Raw genomic sequence first — 22,335 nt, 5'->3', positions numbered from 1 at the left:
GTTAACTTGTTATCAACGGTCTATTCAAGTTTTTCCATGTTTTGGGGATTTATGTCTTTCTAGGAATTTGTCTTTTTCATCCAAGTTGTCTAATTTGTTGCATAAACTTGTTCATAATAGAAGCCTTTTAATTTCTGTAGTGTCAGTAGTGATGCCCCCTTTTTCATTTCTAATTTTACTAATGTCTTCCTCTTCTTGTTTTGTTATTCTACTTTAAGGTTTGGCAGTATTGTGATCATTTTAATGATATACTTTTGTTTTCATTAGTTTTCTCTATTTTTGTTTTCTATGCAAACATTTAGAAATTTCTCAAGTTTATTTCTACCGTAGATTTCTCCTTTAATTCTGCTGTGGTTGGAAAATGGTTTCTCAATTATTTTAATTTATTGAGGTTTTTTTGTTTGTTTGTTTGTTTTTGTCCTAGCATATGATGTCTCTTGAAGAATGTTACAAATATGTTTGAAAAGAATGTATATTCTGGTTTGGGGTAGTGTTCTCTTGTTAGTTATGGCAAGTTAGTTAATATGTTTTTTCAAGTCTTTTGTATCTGTAGTGGTTTTCTGTCAAGGTCTTATCTTAATTATTGAGATTAGAGCATTACTCTCTAAATATTGTTGAATTGTATATTTCTTCTTTTAATTCTTCAAGTTTTTGCTTCATGTATTTTAGGACTCTGTTGTTAGATGAGTATAGATTTATAATTGCTAGAGCTTTCTGGTTATATACCATACTGTTTGGTTTATAACATAGATTTTATATATATAAAATATATAGATTACATATATGTATGGATATGGATATATACACACATACACAATAGCACAAAGGAAGAGAGGAGATGGACTTCTATTAGAACAAAGTTTCTTTATTTTGCTGGAATTAAGTTAGTGTTAATTCATAGTAGATGGTAGTGAGTTACAGTGAAGATTCTAATCACTGAAATAGCCACTAAGAAAATAATCCAATAAAATATAATTTAAAATTAGTAGAGAAATTAAGATGGTACCCTAAAAATATATATGTAAGACAAAAGAAGGCAGTGGGAGAGGAATAGAAGGGGAAAAAAAAGGATGTAAGATATACAAAACAAGTAGTAAATTTGTATATATAAATCCAATTATGTCAATAATCACTTAAGTGTAAATAGAATAAAAACTCCAATCGAAATGTACAGATGGTCAGACTGGATAAAAAAAGCAAGATCCAACTATACACTATCTACAAGAGATAAAAGACATAAGTAGGCTGAAAATAAAAGGATTACAAAAGATAGATCATGCAAGCAGTAATCATAAGAGAGCTAGAATAGCTGTAATGATATTGGATAAAAAGAGATTTTTATACCAAGAGATGTTATTAGAGACAAAGAGGGATTTTTTTTAATATAAAGATGTGTACTGAAGGATCATGATTTAATAATATCAGTAATTTTTACTGCTTCATGAAGATTTTCTTAAGTGGGACTTTTTTTCCTGCAGATTTAATGAGGATAAACAATACCATGATTACTAATACAGTGTGATGTTTTGTCTTGATTTCTGCCAAGGGGCCATAACCCATGGATTTAGAACTCCTGATTTAGACCATTTACACTTAACATAATTACCATTATGGTCGTTTTGAAGTCTAACATCTCATACTTTTTAAAAAATTATTTGTCCTATCCGTTTTCTGTTTCCTGCCTTTTTGGGATTAACTTAGTATTTCTTTAATACTTCATTTCCCCCCCCCACTATTGGTTTATTAACTGTACCCCTTTGAATTTTTTAATGGTTTCTCTCAGAACTACAATATACCTCTTTCACTTGCCAGTCTATTTTCAGATATTATTCTGCTTCATGTATAATGCAAAAATCATACAACATTTTGTTTCCATTTCCTTCTTCTTTCCTTTTGAATGTTGATGTCATATATTTACTGGTACATGTGTTACAAAGCTCACAATAACATTGTTATTACTTTTCTCTTACCAGTCAATTATCTTTGAAAGAAATTTAAAAGTAGGAAAAATATTTTTAAAATTTCCCCATCTGCTTACCATTTCTGGTGCTTTTCAATCCTTTTTTTAGATCTTGGTTTTATGTATATCTTTTTCCTTCTGTCTGAGAATTTCCTTTTACATTTCTTGTGATTCAGGCCTGCTGGTAATGAATTCATTCAACTTTTGTTTGTCTGGAAAAGTTTTATTTCACCTTCATTTTTGAAGGACATTTTGTTGAATATAGAATTCTAGGTTAGAGGGGTTTCTTACCCCACTTTTAGCCCTTCCATTCCATTGTTTTCTGGCATGCATATTTTCTGGTGAGAAGTTTGTTAAGTCCTTTATTTTTCCCCCCTCTGCCCAAAGTACCATTTTTTCTTTTGTCCTGTCTCATTTAATAATCTCTCTATATGTGGTTTCAGCAGTTTAATTATGATATGTCTTGGTCTGGTTTTCCTTGTGGTTATCCTGTGTGGGCTTATTGAACATCTTAAATCTATGAGTTTATTCTTTTCATAACATTTTTTAAACTTGGCTGTTATATCTTCAAATATTTTGTCTACCCCATCACTTTTAAATATATGTTATAACACTTGGTTTTGTTCCATAGGCTATTGAGGCTCTGTTTTATTTGCTTGTTTTAATATTCTCTCTCTCTGTCCTGTTCAAAAAGTTTCAATTTTGATGTTGCAAATTCATGGTCTTCTGTAGTCTCTAAACTACTGTTAATTCCATATAGTGAATTTTTCATTTTAGATTTATTTTTTATTTCTAAAATTTACATTTAGTTCCTTGTATCATCCATTTATCTTTTTATGAGGTACATGTTTTCCTTTAAACACTTAAACATGATTATGACAGCTGTGTTTTAAACAGTCTGTGTTTAGACTTGTCTGTTAATTCCATCATTTCTGACATTTTTGCATCTGTTTTTATTGACTGACTTTTCTCCTCATTATGATTACATGTTCTTGCTTTATCATGCATCTAGTAATGTTCAGTTAGATGTTGAATTTTCTGAATTTGACACTTTTGTACAGTAGGTATTATTGCGTTCCTTTACGACTGTTAGACTTTGTTGTCGTGGGCAGTTTAATTACCCGCTGACCAGTTTGATCCTTTCAAAGCCCAGCTCACCATCTTTTCCTACTCACTTCCTAGAGCCCAAGGAACACATTAGATACTCAGCTGGCCCAATGCCTTGCCAGCTTTCAGTGGAAAGATTACTAATCTGTTGGTTAATTAAAAATGGGGGGGGGTTGGAAACCCCCAAAGTTAGTTAGAATTTCTTTTAGGGTCTCCCTTCCTTAGTTTCAAGGAGAACAAATGTCAGTTACCCTCCCCTATGGGGAAGGGAGGGTGAATATACCCCCTTTCTCTTAAAAGATTCACCGAGAGGCCACATTTCCCTGCCAGTTCTTCCTTTATATTAATTGAAGGACTGGAGATGGAGGTGGGGAAGACCGAAATGGGCACCTCTCAGTAAACCTAGGGCATTTTCTGCCATTACTTTCTTCATTTGTTATGATTCTAGGACAATGGGGAAAATTCTGTTTTACAGTGACAACAATAACAGCCATGAAATTCTGCTACTAGAAGCTAATGATTGTGGGATACTTACTTTGTGCCACACGTGGTGCTGAGAGCTTTACAGAGGTTATCTTCTCTAATCCTTAGAACAAGCATATGAAATTGTCCCCATGATCTCATCTTTCCAGGCAGGAATATAAAGGCCACTCAGCTGGCCAGGGCTAAAATTCAGGTAGGGCCAAAATTCAGATCTAGAGTCTGCATTTCCTAACCACTAGTGCTGTCTTTCCCCCAGATTGTGCATTTGGCTGTTTGTCTCAGGGATGCAATTGCAAGTTTCCATCTTTGGTCGTATATTCATAGGTATCATCTAGACAAATTTCAGGGAAGCCCTGGTGCTGTTAGCAGCCATTTTCAACCAAAAAGTCTCATTCTCCTTTTGGAGTCTTTTTAACTTTAGGATCCTGTGATTTAGACATAAATAATAAATATGGTTTATAGAGGGTAATAAAACACTCATTGACTTACTGCCAACTTTACTCTGGGTCCTCGTTTCTTTGATTCTCTAAGGGAATAACTACCTCTTTGGGAATTAATTTCCCCATGTGGATTTGAATTAATTCCCTCAGGCCACAGAATTGTAATCTGGAAGAGTTCATTTAGCAAATGGCACCCAGCTTTTCTCACCCTGGTTTGCCAAAGACAGTGTGAGGCTTTGTTTGAACACAGGCAACAGTTCTGGACAGCAGATGTTTGCAAATACCATTTGTTTAATTGCTTAGGCACTTGATAATATATTTTTCTCCTAAGCTGTGGGAAACACATCCTTTATCAGCTTTAAAACAGAGTGCAACTTTGGAGGGCCATTCTGTCTGTCTTTTTTCCTTGTGCATTGGTCCAGACAGATTGAGTGAACAAAAAGAAGAGAAAGGGGAAGCTGTTGGCAGTTACCCTCAACTTTGCCTCCTATTGCCAGCAGCAGCGATATAGAAATGAGTACCCTTTCCCATCCCACTCCCCACCCCCTGAGATAAACCCAAAGACCAGAAAGGCACTGACAGCTAACAAGCTGAAAAGACAATCAAGGAGGAGAAGGCTCACATGGCAGCAGCCCTCCTGAGGAGCACATCTTGCCACATCTACAGTTAGTGGGTGTCTGGGGTCTGAGAATGTTCCAGGGACCTGGCTGGCATCACCCTATGGCTGGCTTAAGTTCTAATGGACATGTACGTGGGCACAATAAGAATGCCAGGTATGGCCTTCCGTACTGTGCACAGTGGCTTCAGAACCTTACCCAGGCTGTGGAATCTTTGATACTTCCGCCTCAGAGGACATGGCCTGTGGTCAATTGGGGTGGGCTTCAGATGTATTGCTGGTCCTAGATGAGGCCCACAATAGGAAATGAGGCTCTCCAGAGCCTTCTTCCATGATGTCTTGAAACAACAGACCCTTCCCGCCCTAGAATCAGGATGTCAACCCTTAGCACTCTTCTGTTCCACCCTTAAAGAATTCCCAGTGGTGCCTCCAAAACCACATACAGCCAGATGTCACTTGGAGAGTTTGATTCAGTCTGTCTTGATCTGGACTTGGGAATCTGAATCCGTGTATCAATCCATAGGTGATTTCAGTTATATAGCTAGGCTTGAGAATCTCTACCTTAGTGCTTTCTAAAATGGAGCACTAAATGTATCATTTGTGTGTAATAGTTACAAGGAAGATCTCTAGAGCCAAGATTCTTAATCCTAGCTCTGGCTCTTATTAGCTGTGTGATCTTGAACAATTAACCTTCCTGTGCCTTATTTTCATAATCTCTGACATGAGAATGATAATTGTACTTTACCACATGTGGTGGTTTGAGGATCAGATAAATTAGTACATGTAAAACCCTTAGAATGCAGAAGCCCCTTAATAGGTTATCGTAAGTGTAAACTTATTTTGAAGAAAAAAATTGGCCATATATTTGCTTTGAGGCTTGTTTTGTTTGAATCCTGTAGGAAAACAGGGAAGATCTTTGTTCTACATGTGCCTGACCATTACAGTATCTGGGCATAGAGAGAGCTGTGGAGCTACCTTGTGCCAGATTTTCCCTATAATTCTTGCTGTAATTTTTGTCTTTATTAAAACTTTTTCATAGAATTCAGTTTTAATAAAGAATTAATTATATGTTTTTAAACCTCTGAAGAGATTACTTCTGGCTTCTCCAGGAGTCAGCTGTTATAAGACTCTAATGCCCTGTGAAAAGTACATATATTCTAAGTACATCCTCAGTATTTTTTTTAATTTTTAAATATTTTTATTTGTTTATTTGAGAGACAGAGCATGAGTCCAGGGGAGGGGCAGAGGGACAAGCAGACTCCCCACTGAGTGCAGAGGCCTATGTGGGGCTTGATCCCAGGATCCTGAGATCATGACCTGAGCCAAAGACAGAGGTTTAACTAACTGAGCCACCCAGGTGCCCCAAATGCTCAGTATTTTTAAGTTCAGTTAATTTCAAATATTTAATAAGTTTATACTAGATGTGAGGCACTTTTGGGAAAAGGAGGAAATAAGAGAAAGGAATCTAACATTTATTGAGCAGCTATTTTTTTTTAATTTTTTATTTTATTTTATTTATTTATGATAGCCACACAGTGCGAGAGAGAGAGAGGCAGAGACACAGGCAGAGGGAGAAGCAGGCTCCATGCACCGGGAGCCCGACGTGGGACTCGATCCTGGGTCTCCAGGATCACGCCCTGGGCCAAAGGCAGGCACTAAACCGCTACGCCACCCAGGGATCCCTTGAGCAGCTATTTTATGGCAAATACTGTACTAAGAATTTTATAATTTACCTTATTTAATGTCTGTGGCTGATACAGTTAGCTGTATTTTACAGATAAGGAAACAGAGACTCATAGAATTCTTTGTCCAGGTATTTGAGAAAGTCCAGGGCTCTACCATTAATACTTTGTCATACCACCTCAGAAGGTTCAAAGATGAAGACAGAACAGGATCATACCTTATTTATATAGCTTGTTATTGTTTATAATTATATGCACACCAAATTACGCACAGGGACTTAGATCCCAGAGCTGCTAGCTGTTCTGTATTATTCCACGTTACTTTTACAGAGCTGATAATAACTTGCCTTTGAGGGGGGCTTTTGTTTTACCCCACAGAATTGATGCAACAACCCAAGAAGGAATTAATTACAATCATAATAATAGACAGTATTTAGCAGGAACTTATCATCCAGGTCAGCCTGCTTCTGAAGCCCAAGGTCTTAATCATCATTACATTATATCATCATCTGCATTTTATGAACGAGGATACCAAGGCTCAAAGGAGCTATGTAACAGTTAGACTGCTAACCAAGTCCCTCTCTTCTGATGACATGTTTCTGACCAGTCTAATAAAGAGGGCTAAACAAGTATACAAACAACTATACTACAAAGCAGAATAGGAAAGGAAAAAGGAAAATGACAGGTGTGTGGTCTGGTAGGATAAGGAGAGGCTTATGAAGAATATGAACTGAGTCTACTAGATGAATAAGATTTCTAGAAACAGAAATAATCAGGAAGGATATTTGAGATGGATGCAAGAGAGTGAGTAAAAGTATAAAACATGGAATGTCCAGAAGACAACAGATACACAGGTGTAAATTCACCACAGTATGAGGTACACATAGGGGTGTGGGGAGACTAGGTTAGAAAGCTGTGTGTGCTTGAATGCAAGAAGAGTTTGCTCTTACATTGTTGGAGAATAGAGAGCCATTGAATGTTCTTGAGCATGGAATGTGTCATGATCAAAGCCACGCTTTGGGGAAGATCATTGTGGTGGAGAACACAGAGACCAGGAAGAGGCCATTCTAATAGTTCTTTGTATAGAAGAAGGATATGAACCAGAAGTGAAGGAAAGGAGAATTCAGGAAACCATTGCTGCCATGGAGAGTTGGCAACACCTCCTGACTGTCTGGATACTGAGGACCACAAAGAGGGAGGTAGCAAATACAGTTCTATGTTGCAGCCTAGGTCCCTCAAAGAACTGTGTTGCCATATATGAAAATAGGGAATTAAGAAAGAGCTAATTTAGGGGGAGGAGGATAATTATCTCAGTTGGAAATAAGGCAACTTTGAAGTGCGGGCAGGTTATTAAAGTTGAAGTTCATCAACTTGGGTGGAAAGTGATGCAACCAAATACTCAGCTTAAGGAGGCATTCAAATGAGGGTGATGGTGGGTGAGGTCATGGAGCAGACACAAAAAGAGAGACAAGACATAAACTCTGGAGGCTCCTACATATAGAAAGCAGACAGGTGCTGAGGAGCTCTTAAAGGAGGTAAGGAAGTAAGCAGAAAGGCAGACGGAGGACCAAGAATGTCCAAGGCCATGGACACCAAAGACGGAAGTGTCCAGAAAAAAGAGATGACCAACGGTAAGGAATTGGTATGGTCAAGGAAGTTGAAATCAGAGAAGAGAATCCTAAGAACAAGTTTGATTCCAAAGTGGTGGTTGGTGGCAGGGGAGCATAGACAATAGGGTTAAGGAGTGAGTGTGCTGAGGGTGCCCGGGTGGCTCAGGCAGTTAAACGTTGGGCTTCCACTCAGGTCATGACCGAGTCCTGGGATGGAGCCCTGTGCGGGGCTTCCTGCCCAGCAGGGAGCATACTTCTCCTTCTCCCCTGTTGTGCTCTCTCTGTCTCTGTCAAGTGAATAAATTAAATCTTAAAAAAAAAAAAAAGAAGTGAGTGTGTAGGGTCAGGTAGAATGAATGGGCCTCTAAGTCTCCCAAGACATTCGTCAACAGAAGTCAGGAGACAAGATCCATTCACTATTTTGGAATGACACATGGCATAAGGCATGCCGGTCAATGAGGGGTGGTGGGTAGTAGCACTTTTTATATATGAATCTGCATTTTTAGGGGATTTGGAGAGAATCTTTTTTTTTTTTTTTTGGAGAGAATCTTTTAAAAAGTGTTGGGAACCAACGTGAGAGAGACTTCTAAGGCAGTTATTCTAAACAGGATGAATAAAAAAATAGTATCACAGGATGGAAATTAACTTGCAACCTAAGAAGAGATCACCACTTTGGCTTTTATACGACATTCCACTAATAATTAGGGAGAAAACTTACAGCCTCCAGGAGAAAAAAAAAAAAAAAAAGTATTCAAATCATTTCCAACCCAGACACCAAGTTTCTGAAAACAGCTAGTAATGCACCTGGCTACACATGGTCCTTATCTTGTAGATAAACAAGACAGCTTCCTCAGAGACACACACTATTCCATGTTCTCTGCATAAATGCTTCGTTTCAAAGCATTCATCTCATATCTTCCCACAGATTACAACAAAAGACAACATTCTCTTGTTTCCTCTTATTATTTTTTGCAAGTTATTTTTTGTATGTTACAGTGATGGTCAGATTAAAATGGGCCATTTTAAAAAACAGTCAATATTGGAGTACTTGAAGAGGATGCACAAACTTCCAGTTCATGGGTGTATGGATGTAATAACTCTATCAGACACTCTGGAATAAAACCATGTTATGCAAAGAAGAGACTATGATCCTAGATGGTTCGTACTTGCTTCTAGCCTCAAAAGACAGACACACCCATGAATAGTCCACTTGGTGAATCATTCCCAGTTTTCTAATTGAGGTACCAAGACCTACTCTTCTTGGGGGAAGTTGGAAGTCTCGTTTTCAGGACAATTTTGGCACATGGCTGCCTTTGCATGGGTTTGTTTCTCTCCCCATACGTAACTAAGAAGCAGGAAACCAATAAAATACTCATTGCTTATTTGCTCTCTATTTCAGGGCCCTTACCACCTGGAGACCCCATTTTCCCTTTCTTAAATGTTCCTTCTATTTAGAAAATTTTAGAATTGAAAACACTCACTTGATTAATCTTAATGTTATTTTTAATAAAACTGCATGATAGAAGACCCCCCCCAAATAAAAACATCAAGTCTAATTGTATTCTAAAACCACAATCTTTATTTTGATGGATGTCCATCAGTCTTTTTTGCTGTGCATATTTATTACATATTTTTATCACAATTCCATTTTGTATTTTCTTCGTATAATTTTGTCTAAAGACCCATTCAGTGTCCTTGCATCATTCCAGAGACTAACATAGACATTCCCTACCTTGTTAAGTAAAGCTACCAGGAGACTAGGATTTACCGATTCCTTTCTCTTGGGGGAAATATACTAGTTGGTTACATCTTAATCTGGCTGTATGCTCTTTACACTTCTAGTTCTTACAAACGAAGAGATAACATCACTGTCCAGAAGACCTACTTGCCTGTCTTTCAACAATGCGATAGTTCTTTCACCTTTGGGAGATCTGGAAAAAGTATGTTCTCACTTTCCTATACCATTGATTGCCTGCTTACCCAGACTCATTATCCTGTACTTGCTAAAAACTGCTTTTGAACTGGAATTATCACTCACTTCAACATTAGCCTAGAATCATGCCGGGGATGCATGGTTTCTACTGAGGATGACAAATAAGGTGTACATTTCCATTTCACATCAGTTGGTAGTGGCTGGACAAGAACGTGATTATGTAGCAATGTATGCCTCAGATGGTGGGGAGGAGGCTATAGCACCACACCTAAGTTTGCCATCCCTTCAGATAAAGATTTATTTCAAGCCTACTATATGCCATGTACTCTGCATCCACCATATGATATATTCCTCATAGCAACACTAGGAAATATATCATTCTTCCATGTGGGCAATAGAACAAAAGCAAGGTGTTCACCTGAAATCGAAAATCAGGGAAATAAAATTACCTCAGATGGTTAGGCTGTGAAATCAACACAAAGACAAATGCAGAGAAGGAGCTTAAAACTTTCTGCCTACGAAACTTGTCGGATTGGCTCCCAGGATAGCAATATGGTGTTTGCCAATAACCGTATCTAATGATGAAGCATATTTTAAAGAAAGGTTGCCAGTTAGGAGAGGATTTGATTAATAATGGATGTTTTAGCTCAGTGGATGTCACTGAGTCAAATATAGGCTGTACATTCCCAGGCAGGACCATTCAGTTAATTACATTAAGCAAACATTTATTGAATGTTTTCTGTGGGCCATGCATTATATTGGATGCTGGACATATAAAGATAAGTAACAGTACTTGCCCTCAAGAAGCTCAGTTTATTGCATGTAAAGGAATAAACAGGTGATTAAAACAAGTGTCCAAGGTTAGAGATTTGCTTGCATATTTAAAAGCATGGAGGAAAAGTATGCACTCCATCTGGGAGGAAATGGTTGAGGTTTCCTGGAGGAAGGGATATTCAAAGATGAGTCTTCAGGCAGCTTCTCAAACTATCCATAATAAAGGACTAATTTTTTTTCTCTTTTTAATTTCCAGTTTCCTAGGTAATATACAATAAAAAAAATCGGTGACTAGACCAGTAAAATTAAAAAGTACAAGCCCAATTTTGTGATTAGAGTATACCAATACATAATGACTCTAGCATATTACTATAAAAATTCCTAAATGGTTACTTTTAACTTCCAGCCTTACCTCATTTCACTGGTTAAAACAAACAAACAACAAAACACAACAAAACAACAAAACAGAGCCTGGCACAAATTCCTAGAGCACATTTTGAATGGCTTGGTGTCAAAGGATAAGTAGGTATCATCTACCAGTGGGGAGGGGTTTGGGTGGTGGGGAGGACAGCCTGAGCAAGGCCAGGGCCAAGAGACTTCCAGAGTGGGGGGCGGAGGGCGGGGTGCTGTGGAAGCACTGGGCAAATTCTCTGAGCCACCTGAGTGGCTCTTCCTTACTCCTGGCCCATGCAGGCTCTGCTTGCAAACTCCCTCCAGTCCCGTGTCTTCTGTCTCTTTCTTTCTCTCAGATAAATTTTCGCCTTCAGGCTCTTCATTCTCCTCATCTCCTTCCAAGCTTGGAATGTTGACTTTTCTGGGAGTGGGAGCTGAAAGGAAAGAGGGGGAAGGCATGATCCGGGAAACTGCTCCATTTTCCTGCTTCTTAGTTCTGCTCGGAGAACACTTCGAATTCTTACTGTTAACATTCCCAAGGGTGCAAAGCTCATAGGATTTTATGTTGAAATGGAATCCATGAATTTGAATCTGTTAAACTCAAATTCAAAGGTTAAACGAGTCAAGGGTCAGTCTCACATTTTAATATCCTGAACCTAAAATGTGCAAAGGGAATGGAATTTTTTAAAAGGTGAAGGAACTTAAAAAGGCAATTTTGTAACATGTAATTTTTTATTGCCCCAGCATCACTCATGCCCATTATGAAATTTTGTCATAGCTTCAATTAGAGTAATTTCTAGCTCAGAACTTTAGAATTGGCTTCTGGGTGTTGTTTGGATGAACTGGCTTCCCTAGTTTCAGAAGGCTGTTTATTTGAATGATAAACTGAATATGGTTGGCATTAAGCTCAGTTATAAACAAAGCAAATGATGCTTGTGTTGAATTCTTCAGGGACTCGAAGCAACAAATGGATGGGCAGAAGAAATCATGAGGGAAAATCTACAGATTCAACTTCATTTTTTTCAAATCTATTTTTAAAATGAAAATTTTCAGGACACCTGGGTGGTTCAGTGGTTGAGTGTCTGCCTTTGGCTGAGGTCGTGATCCTAGGGTCCTGGGATCGAGTCCCACATCAGGCTCCCCACAGGGAGCCTGCTTCTCCCTCTGCCTATGTCTCTGCCTCTCTCTGTTTCTCATGAATAAAAATTAAAAATGAAATAAATGAAATGAAAACTTTCTATTATATTAAAAACATCAAAGCCAAAATGAAATGGAAAACCAATGGGAAAAATATTTATTACTACATTGACAAAAGACTAATATCTATGTTATATAAATCACATATACGTTAAGGAGAAAGACACCAAGAATACAACAGATAAATGAGTAGAAGGTATGAGAACCTAGAACTGACATAAGATAAAAATGGAAGTTGTAAGATAAAAATGTTTTTAAATGTTAATAAATTAGAAATTCTCATCTCTAATAGTGATTCTGAACAGCACACCGTTGCACTGCTCTTAGCAGTGTAAGAATTTGAGGGAGTTTAAAGCCATTCATTCACCGGTTCCAGACCCTATAATACAGGCCTGTACAACTATCTATGGTGAATAGATAGCTTATCTACAGGAAATCTTTTTTTCAAAAGGAAAAATATATCCAATATGTACAAGATACCATTGTAGCACCAATTAAAACAGCAAAATATTCAATAACAAGAGAATGAGTTATTAAATTATGGCACATTGACAGGATGAGATGTTGGTATAACTCCCTAAAAATAATTATGAAGATCATAATTCACCAGCTTACTACTCTCATCAGAGAAAATGATTTGTGGCTTAAAATATCACAGAATAAATCAATATAAATGTTTATTGTGCTATGATTAAATCATATTAAATGGGCATGCCTAAGAATAACAACTGGTAGAGAGAACAGAAGGCTGGAATAAGTAGCTGTTTCACTGCAGTGCAACGCTGTTTGAATCCTCTTCCTTTCTTCCGTTCGCCCCCCACCCCCACCTGCTTTCTTTCACAGTTTAAATAATATGTTTGTGTGACTTCTCAAAAGCAGGCTTCCATTTGTCCTGATTTCTACACTTATTTCTTTTATAACTGGATATGTTTTTACAGGTCAAGTTAAATTGTTTTGAGGACCAAGGCTAATTATAAACTGACAAATGAAAAAATGAAAAGGATAGTGAATAAAACAAGAAGAGTTTGGACCTATAATGTCCACCCCCCACCTCCTGCCCACACGTAGGATCATCCTCTGAGGGCACCGCACTGCTGTACTGACCTCAGAAAACAGAAAGCCTAATAGAAAGGAGGATAGACAGCTAAACAGATACATTTCAGATGAAATGTAGTTAAAGGCATGAATGTGTTCTCATCTTATATTTATTCACCAATGTTTCAATAAACCAATCCTGTGTGGAAACATGTAAAGTAGAGCCATGAACTTGCTTGTGAGATGGAGAAGTTTGGAAGAAGAGAAGACATTTAAGTAGGTTTTGTATACTTAATAAATTTTTATTCTCACAACATCTAGTAGTTTTGGGGTGCCGGGGCGGGCACAGTAAGTTGAGCTCCTGACTCTTGCTTTTGGATCAGATTGTGATCTCAGGGTTATGAGATCGAGCTCCCTTTTGGGTTCCATGCTCAGCACAGCTTCTGCTTAAGACTCTTTCCCTCTGCCCCTCCTCACCATGTGCTCTCTTTAAATAAATAAATAAATAAATAAATAAATAAATAAATAAATAAATAAATAAAAATCTTAAAAAAGATATCTAGTAGTTTTACAAAGTTTCTTGTGAAATCAGGCAAGCTCTGCTCTCTTCTCCCTAGAGTCCCATTCCTAAGAGAGAATAATTTCTAGCACTCTTTCATTTTAGTTTGGCTACCAATATATTTCTAAATGTTTGTGATGATATTTCTTAATTTTTTCCAAGTGGGTGTCATATGCTGACTTTCATCTATGAAAATGTGGATGTGGCTTTCTTATCATGCAACCTCGATGCCCACCTCCCGTCTCATTAATTGGTTGCTGGTTTTGTTGCTGTCTGTCATGGTAGAGACTTCATTCAGAGGTCTCTGGGCCTCGGCGGATGGTTCCCATATAAAGTTGCCAGGAGCAATCTGTATGGAAGATTTAGGCCCTGGCTGGAGGCTTCCTTATGGAGAAATCACAGATATCTTGTCATTTTCTGAGCAGCTCACAAAGGTCATTATTTTTATGATGTCTCTTTTGGGTTGATCAATTTCCCTAGAGAAGATTCCTACAATCTCTTGTTTGGTATGCATAAATCTGGTTGCCAGTTTTCTCAAAGCCAAGTTGGACAAGCAGCTGGGAGCCTCACCTTCTAGCTTGAGAGTCTCATCTTCTAGTGTGTAGACTAGACTTAACCCTGTTTTCAGAATGGCACCCCAAACTCTGGAATCCAGGTTGGCCTTGTGGTGGATTTGGTTAATAGAATGTGGCAGCAGTGATGATGCTGTAGTTCACATGAGGCCACAAGGGGCTTGGCATCTTCCACTCACCATCTTGGAACCTGCCCAGGTGCCAAGAGAACAGACTCAGCCTGTGAGAGGATGACAATCATGTGACCCACCTCACTTCACCCCAGCTAACAGCCAGCCAGTCCTCAGCCACCTACCTGACTTGTAGCTGACCACATGGACAAGGGAGCCCATCTGAGACCAGAAAAAGCACCCAAATGGGACATGTCTAAGTGTCCAACAACTTAGTTGTTTAGCATTCTGAGCTAAATTGTGGTGGTTTTCAGTGATGTTTTGGGGGGTTATGACTCAGAGCTAACTGATATGCCCAAATAGAAATTTGAAGAGGCATTGTGAGGCCAAGGAGATACTACCAGTTAGAATTACAGGATCAGATTCTAGTTCGTCTGTTGCTACTAACTGGTTCTGTGTCCTTGGGCCAGTCACTTAACCTTAGCCCTGCCCTCTAATTAAAGACACTGGAAGGTAGACCAGATAAGTGGTTGTCAAGCTTTGCAAAGTAAGCCCCCCAAGAGCTTGTTAAAAATAGCCATTCTGTCCTCAGTCTTGTAAGATTGAAAAAAAAATGATGATTTTATTTAGTTCCCTGGTGACTCAGATGAAGCCAGGCCAGCAGGCGTCTCACACACCAGTGGTCGAGAACCACCGTATTGTGAGATGGTCAGGGTGTCTTCCAGGCTGATAATGTGGCGAGCATCCCTCACTTCAGTGGGTTTTGCTGCGGCTTTAGATGCTTGTGCACCAGGATGCCTGCATTTCTTCCTCCCACGGGGCAGCGTTTCTCGTTACCCGCCCTCCCTCCAGCCCACTCCACTCCCACGGTCTCCGGCGGCTGTTACCAGCAACCTGTCTCACCACCTCTGGGCTGTACAGTTCAGAGCCCTCTAAAAACTCTTCATTCTTCAAGAAAACAGTCATTCCACCACCTGGGCTGTCTTTATCCTTCAGTCTTTTTTCTTTTTTTTTTTTTTTTTATTCATGAGAGACACAGAGAAAGAGAGAGAGAGAGAGGCAGAGACACAGGCAGAGGGAGAAGCAGGCTCCATGCAGGGAGCCCCATGTGGGACTTGAGCCCAGGTCTCCAGGATCAGGCCTTGGGCTGAAGGCAGCGCTAAACCGCTGAGCCACCCAGGCTGGCCCTATCCTTCAGTCTTAAAGGGGAAACCCATTCAGCTCTTTCGGGTTCTTCAAACTACCAGCTCTTTCGGGATCTTCAAACTACCAGAATCCTTTGGATTCTCTGATAGAAATGCAGGTGTCCCGTGTTCTTTGACTGATTTCCAGTGTTCGGTGACTGGTGGCCCAGGTCGTGTCACACCTTGTTCCATCAGCTGTTGTCTGAGGCTCTGTGAACCAGTGTTTTAAAAAGACCTCGGTCTCCTGCCCCTTGACATCACTCGTTTCCCATCTGGAACGCTCTTCCTGCAGGCCCACGTCTCCCAAACTAGGGTGTCTCCTGGGTAACAGTTTTACCATGGATACCAGTGGTTCTAGCTCTCAAATCGAATAACAAGCCTTAGTCTAAGCCTTCCTGTCATTTATTCTCAAATCACATTTTGCATGTGTGGCCAGGGGAGGGGGAAGGAGAAGGAAGACTTTCCATAAACTGCATCCATATTGTATACTCCCCCTCCTATCCCAGAAAAAAATAAAATAAAATAAATGATCTCAGGACAGGAGACAAAAGCTGTAAGGCAGATGGCAAAACCAAAGTCGTTCCCAGCCTTAGGACAGCGAGTGGGGTTTGCAAGAGGCGGGCATCCTGGGATCTCGGGGAGAAGAGACACCCTTGGTCATCCTGGGTGACCCTACACAGTCTGACCACATCTGGTACTAAATGTTCCCTTCTTTCTGGTTCCCCTCTGCACTGGGAGTCAGCTCCTCTCGGGGACAGTGATTAGCAGAGCTGAACAATTTGGAGATAGATCCTACATCCTGTTTAGGCTTTAAAAACTAGTAGGGGTCAGGGGCACCTGGATGGCTCAGTGGTTGAGTGTCTGTCTTCGGCTCAGGTCGTGATCTTGGGGTCCCGGGATCAAGTCCCACACTGGGCTCCCCACAGAGAGCCTGCTTATGTCTCTGTGTGTCTCTCATTAATAAATAAATAATCTTTTGTAAAAAAAATAAAAGCTAGTAGGGGTCAGTACTTTAACTCTTTTTTATTGTGAAGCTAGGGCAATTTATTAGATAACGCCCATGTGGCATGATGCAGTACTTACTGTGTATTCAGCTGGCAGGGATAAAATAAGTAACCTGTTAACTTCATGCCTTTTTTTTTTAAAGATTTTATTTATTTATTCATGAGAGACACAGAGAGAGGCAGAGACACAGGCAGAGGGAGAAGCAGGCTCCTTGCAGGGAGCCTGATATGGGACTCGATCCCAGACGGGGATCACACCCCGAGCCAAAGGCAGATGCTCAACCACTGAGCCACCCAGGCGTCCCAACTTCATGTCTTTGAAATGCAATGTTCTATGGATAAAATTGGCTTTTGTTGATACTTTAAAATAAAAAACTCAGTTTCTTCATTGTTTGGCCATGAGTTAAGGTTCCATCTCACCCATGGCTGGTCCCCAGAGCTCTTACAGCGCTGACGTCGTGAACACATTTGTGATGACTATTTCAGTCCTCCAGTGGCTCAAGGAGAGTAGACTCCGAGTGATGGTCCAGAGTTCCTGCTGGCCTGATGGAGTTGGGTCAGTGTCGGGTTCCCTCACCCTCCCATCCACCCTGGGTACCGTTTCTTAACTTCGGAGGGAAACATTGAGACCTTTTGTTTTTGATTCAAAAGAATCTCAGCACTAAATAGCATTCATCGTCCATGCTCCAAATGCCAGCATGAGCTTTGGGGTTCATTCTTTCTCATCTGATCTTTGCCCTATGAGGAAATCAGAGCAATGGTTAGTTAGCATTTTTGTTTGACAGAAAAGGTAAATCAGGTCTTGCCACTCTAAGTCACTCGCCTAGAGTCATGTGCCTGGTGATGGTGAAATGGTTTCGAATTCAGGCTGTACACTTTTCACCAGGGCCCTCTACACCATAAGGAAAATCCTTACAAAATGGAGGGATCCCAGCCATACGCCTTTCTCAGACAGACATAGGGGCCTCTCTGTGCCAGGCTGGGTGCTGGGAACACAGTGTGACCCAGGTATGGGGGGCCTGGGGGCAAGGACGGGAGCGGGATGGATCTGTGCCATGTGAATCAGCTGCCTCGAGGTAGGGGTTCTGGCCTAAGGACCGTGAGTGAGTTCTCTGGGTTTTCTCCTCCATCTTAGTCTGTCCTTGATCCAATACTGAAAGAAAATTAGCTGACAATGGCACTGCACCTCTGAGTGTGTCCTCCAGGCAGCAGGGCCCAAAGAGAACAAACTGCGAGCCGTGTGTATGATTTAGAATTTTCCAGCAGACACATATTTAAAAAGTAGAAAGGGGCAGGTGGAATCAATGATGGGTTTTATTTGAGCCAACATATCCCAAATGTTCTCCTTTCTGCATACAGTCAATACAAGACTTACTGAGACATTTTACATTCGTTTCTGTGACAGAGAGGGTACCTCCACAGCACACCTCAGTAGGGACCCATTCCTTTTCCAGGCCTCAGCCAGCACCGTGTTGGACAGTGTGCTGCACAGGGTCTGCCCCAGAGAACTGACTCGTAAGGCAGGAGGCTCTCCTCCCCCCCTCCCTCTGCTGGGCACCCCTCTCCAAGGAGTCCTGGCCAGGGGCCTCTCGGACTCCTGCTCTGATGATGCTTTGGGGGAGAAGCTGCCCGTCCCTCCCATTGCTGGTCGATGGGCCACAGGGAGCCCTCGGCCTCCCTCAGCTCCCAGCTCCCCTCAGGCCTCCTCTCCTTACGTGAAACCTGACCGCGGCCGAGCCTGGCCTGCGGGCGCCCCTCAGAGCAAGCCCCCATTTGCAGTCCTCATGAATTGCTCTTTCTTTTCCACGGCACACAGAAGCCATTTCCCTGACTCCCTTTACCCCTGTGGCCGCACCACAGCGCCCGGCCGAGGGAGCTACACAAGGCCCCCTTTGTCTCTCGGCTTGAGCTCCACAATGTACCTGCTTTCAATAAAAGCCTTACCCTGAAAAGCCACATTTTTGTCTCTTTTCATCCTTTCCCATTTTTACAGAACCCGCAATCAAACCTTCACTTTCAACATTTAACCTTGTAAAACAGGAGCAGGTTTCGACTTTGGAAGTGGGTTTGAGAGCTCCCCTGCTCCCTGCCCAGGGTTGGCTTTCTGGGAAGACAGCTAGGAGGTGGGCGGCGGTTCTGAAGGCCCCAGAAATCCCCCTGTGATGCCTTGTGGTAGTATGGTGACCCTCTGTTATCCTCCATTTCTTACTAAAATCTTTTCCTAATCACAGGGAGGGGGATGGTGTCCTTTGAAGAAATGGATTTTGATAAAACTGTGCAGTTAGGTAGTTCAAAGAAAATCAGGAAGCCCAGGCGTGAGTAGGGAGCCATACACGGCACCCCTGAGGATGAGAGCTGCCCACGTCTATGCGCTAGAGACTGGAGCCACCCCCCTCACCTCACCTCACCTGCTCCACCTCAGTTCACCGCTCCCAAGATGATGCATATACCTCGTGGGCTCTCTAGTCATCGGTGACTTGTTTTCTTATCTTAAATCTAGAAACCTTGCATTTGGTGCACAACAGGACAGCTGGAAACCGCATCAAAAGGTTGTCTGAAACAAGCAAGCAAACAAATTGTCTGACACTGTTCTAGGTACAGGTTAAACAACACTGAAGACAAAGCGGCCCTGTGGAGGCTATGGCCACGCTGGCTGTTCAGAGGCTTATTACAGGGCCTCTGCACACAGGATGCGTTTAATATAGGCAACTGGAACTTTGACTTTTGGGTAAGAGCATTGGTGTTACTGAAACCAGTTTTCCTCTGGAGGAAATAATGTTTTTACTCCTTTCCTTCTCCCCCTCCCCATGTGATTGACTCCAGACACTACCCCCTCTGGGACTTGGCCACAGAGAAACTGCAGTTCCGTTCAGTGACTATGTATGAAACGTCTATGCCTTGCCCCCATAAGACTAAATAGAAGAGGGGCAGAGAGGCCCAGGAGAGGCTTGACCTTTACAGCACTCACCCCCTGTGAAGGGGAAATTTTTATTTCCACTCTGTAATAATCATTCCCTCAGACTCTCTAGATCAGGGGCCGGCAAATGATGGCCTGATGGTTGAATTTGGCCATTTATCTGTTTGCTTTTTTTAAAAGATGTTATTTGTTTATATGACAGAGATAGAGCCAGAGAGCACAACTGGGGGGAGGGGCAGAGGGAGAGGGAGAAGCAGACTCCCCACTGAGCAGGGAGCCCAATGTGGGGCTTGATCTCGGGACCTTGGGATCATGACCTAAGCCAAAGGCAGATACCTAACTGACTGAGCCACCCAGAAACTCCTCTTTGTTTGCTTTTTATAAAATTGTGGTAAAATATACTCAACACAAAATCTACCATCTTTCCTTCCTTCTTTCTTCCTTCTTCTTTGGCGTAGGGGCTGCAGGTCTTGTTCGTTGGGGGGCTTTCGGGAGGGCGGGCTTTCGGGCGGGCGGGCTTTCTGCTGCTTTTTTCTTTTCTGTCTTTCTTTCTTTCTTCTTTCTTTTTCTGGTTCTTCCTTTTTCTTTCTTTTCTTTCTTCTTTTCTTTCTTTCTTTCTTTCTTTCTTTCTTTCTTTCTTCTTCCTTTCTTTCCTCTTTCTTTCTTTCTTCTTTCTCTTTCTTTCTCCAGAGAGAGGGAGATGTGGGGCTCAATCTCACAACCCTGAGATCATGACCTAAGCCAGAATCAAGAGGTGGACCCTTAACTGACTGAGCCACCCAGGCACCCCCATCTTACCCATTTCTAAGTGTACAGTTCAGCAGTGTTAAGTACATTCTTGGTGTTGCACAACCAGTCTCCAGAAACCCTTTTATCTTGTAGAACTGACACTCTATAACCCACTGAAACCGCCCCCATCTCCCCTTCCCCAGTTCCTGGCAACCACCATGCTACTTTCTGTTTCTACAAACTTGACTACTCTGGGTACCTAATATAAGTGGAATCATACAGTATTTGTCTTTTTATGACTAGCCGATTTCACTTAGCATAATGTCCTCAAAGTTTCATCCATGTTGTACCATGCTCTGAATATGGATGTACAAATATTTCTTGAAGACACTGTGTTCTATTCTTTTGGCTATATACCCAGAAGTGGGATTGCTGGATCATATGTTAATTCTATGTGTAATTTTTTGAGGACCTGCTCTACAGGTTTACAACCTCACTAACAGTGCACAAGGGGTACAATTTTTTTTTTTTAAGATTTTATTTACTTTTTAGAGAGAGAGCGAGCAAAATCATGAGTTGGGGGTGGGGAGCGGGAAGCAGAGGGAGAAGTAGATTCCCTGCTGAGTAGGGAGCCTCACGTGGGGCTGGATCCTAGGACCCCAAGATCATGACCTGAGCTGAAGGCAGACGCTTAACCAACTGAGCCACCCAGGTTCCCCTTGGGTTACAATTTCTCCACATCCTTGCCAACAACTTGTTTTCTGAATTTTTGATGGTAGCCATCCTAATGAGTGTGAGGTGGTATCTCATTGTGGTTTTGATTTTCATTTCATTTCCCTAATGATTAGTGATACTAAGCTTTCATGTGCTTATTGGCCATTTGTATGCCTTTTTTTTTTTTTTTTTTTTTTTTTTTAGCCTTGTCTATTTAAGTCCCTTGCCCATTTTTTAATCAGGTTGTGCCAGTAGCCCGGTTTTGGATATGAAGTTTTATTGGAACTCACCCATTCATTTGCATTTTGTCTGTGGCTGTTTTCTGAGCTACAACCACAAAGACCATATGGCCCATAAAGTCTAAAATATTTACTCTCTGGTTCTTTACAGAAAAAGTTTGCCAACCCCAGCTTTAGATAATTAATTGACTGTGTAAGTGTCCTTCATCTTGTTGAAAATGAAGAGACGGGATATACATAGCAACTCACACATAATTCCACAAATGATAACTTTCACAAACACCAATACATGGTGTCACATAAATGTTAAAGAAGAGGAAAACAAGACTTAGATTTTTGTTCCTAAACAACTCTTATTCTCATGGCCCTTGGCATTGGCTTGAAGCTATTTTTACTTTCCTCAGAAACCCTTACCCTAAAACCTTCACTCCTTTTCAGAAATGACCTTGTCTCCCAGGACAGGAGGAAGAATAATGTAGCAGAGGGATGAGGTTCTTTAATGCTTCTGTCCTTGGTTTCTGTCTCAGAGGGATGGCTGCCTCCACCCGGGCTCACAATCCCACCTCCTCCTACTTTCTCAGAAAAGTCCATCAGGCATGCTCTCTCAGTATATGTTTAGCCTTTCTATTTTCTAGCTCATTCCCTTGTGCTTTCAAACAATGCTTACTTCCCTGAATCAATCAATCAATCAATCAATCAATCAATCAATATCTATCTATCCACCTCTATCATCTATCAATCATCTCTCCAATCTTTCTTTCCTTCAAGTTACCACTCTCTAGTGGAACTTTTGTTTTTGGTAGTAAATGATAGGCAAAGCAATCTGAGTTTGAGCAAACTGAAGGGTTAATTGAAGGACCCTGGGATGGCTCAGAAAACTGAAGGGAAAGCCACAAGAGCTAAGCAACCAGGCTTCAGGAAGACAGACCAGGGCGGCTCAGGTGCCTTGAGGTCTAGAACTTAGGAAACTCCCAAGGCTGTTCCATAGGACTCCCTATCTTACTATTGCTTATCTCAGCTTTTGTTTGTGGGGCTTCAACCACTCAGACTGTTTTTCTCTACCAAGCTGGAAACATG

Source organism: Canis lupus, chromosome 11 (assembly GCF_011100685.1).
Source record: "Canis lupus familiaris isolate Mischka breed German Shepherd chromosome 11, alternate assembly UU_Cfam_GSD_1.0, whole genome shotgun sequence".
Taxonomy (NCBI): domain Eukaryota; kingdom Metazoa; phylum Chordata; class Mammalia; order Carnivora; family Canidae; genus Canis; species Canis lupus.
Note: the sequence above shows the minus strand (reverse complement) of the source record.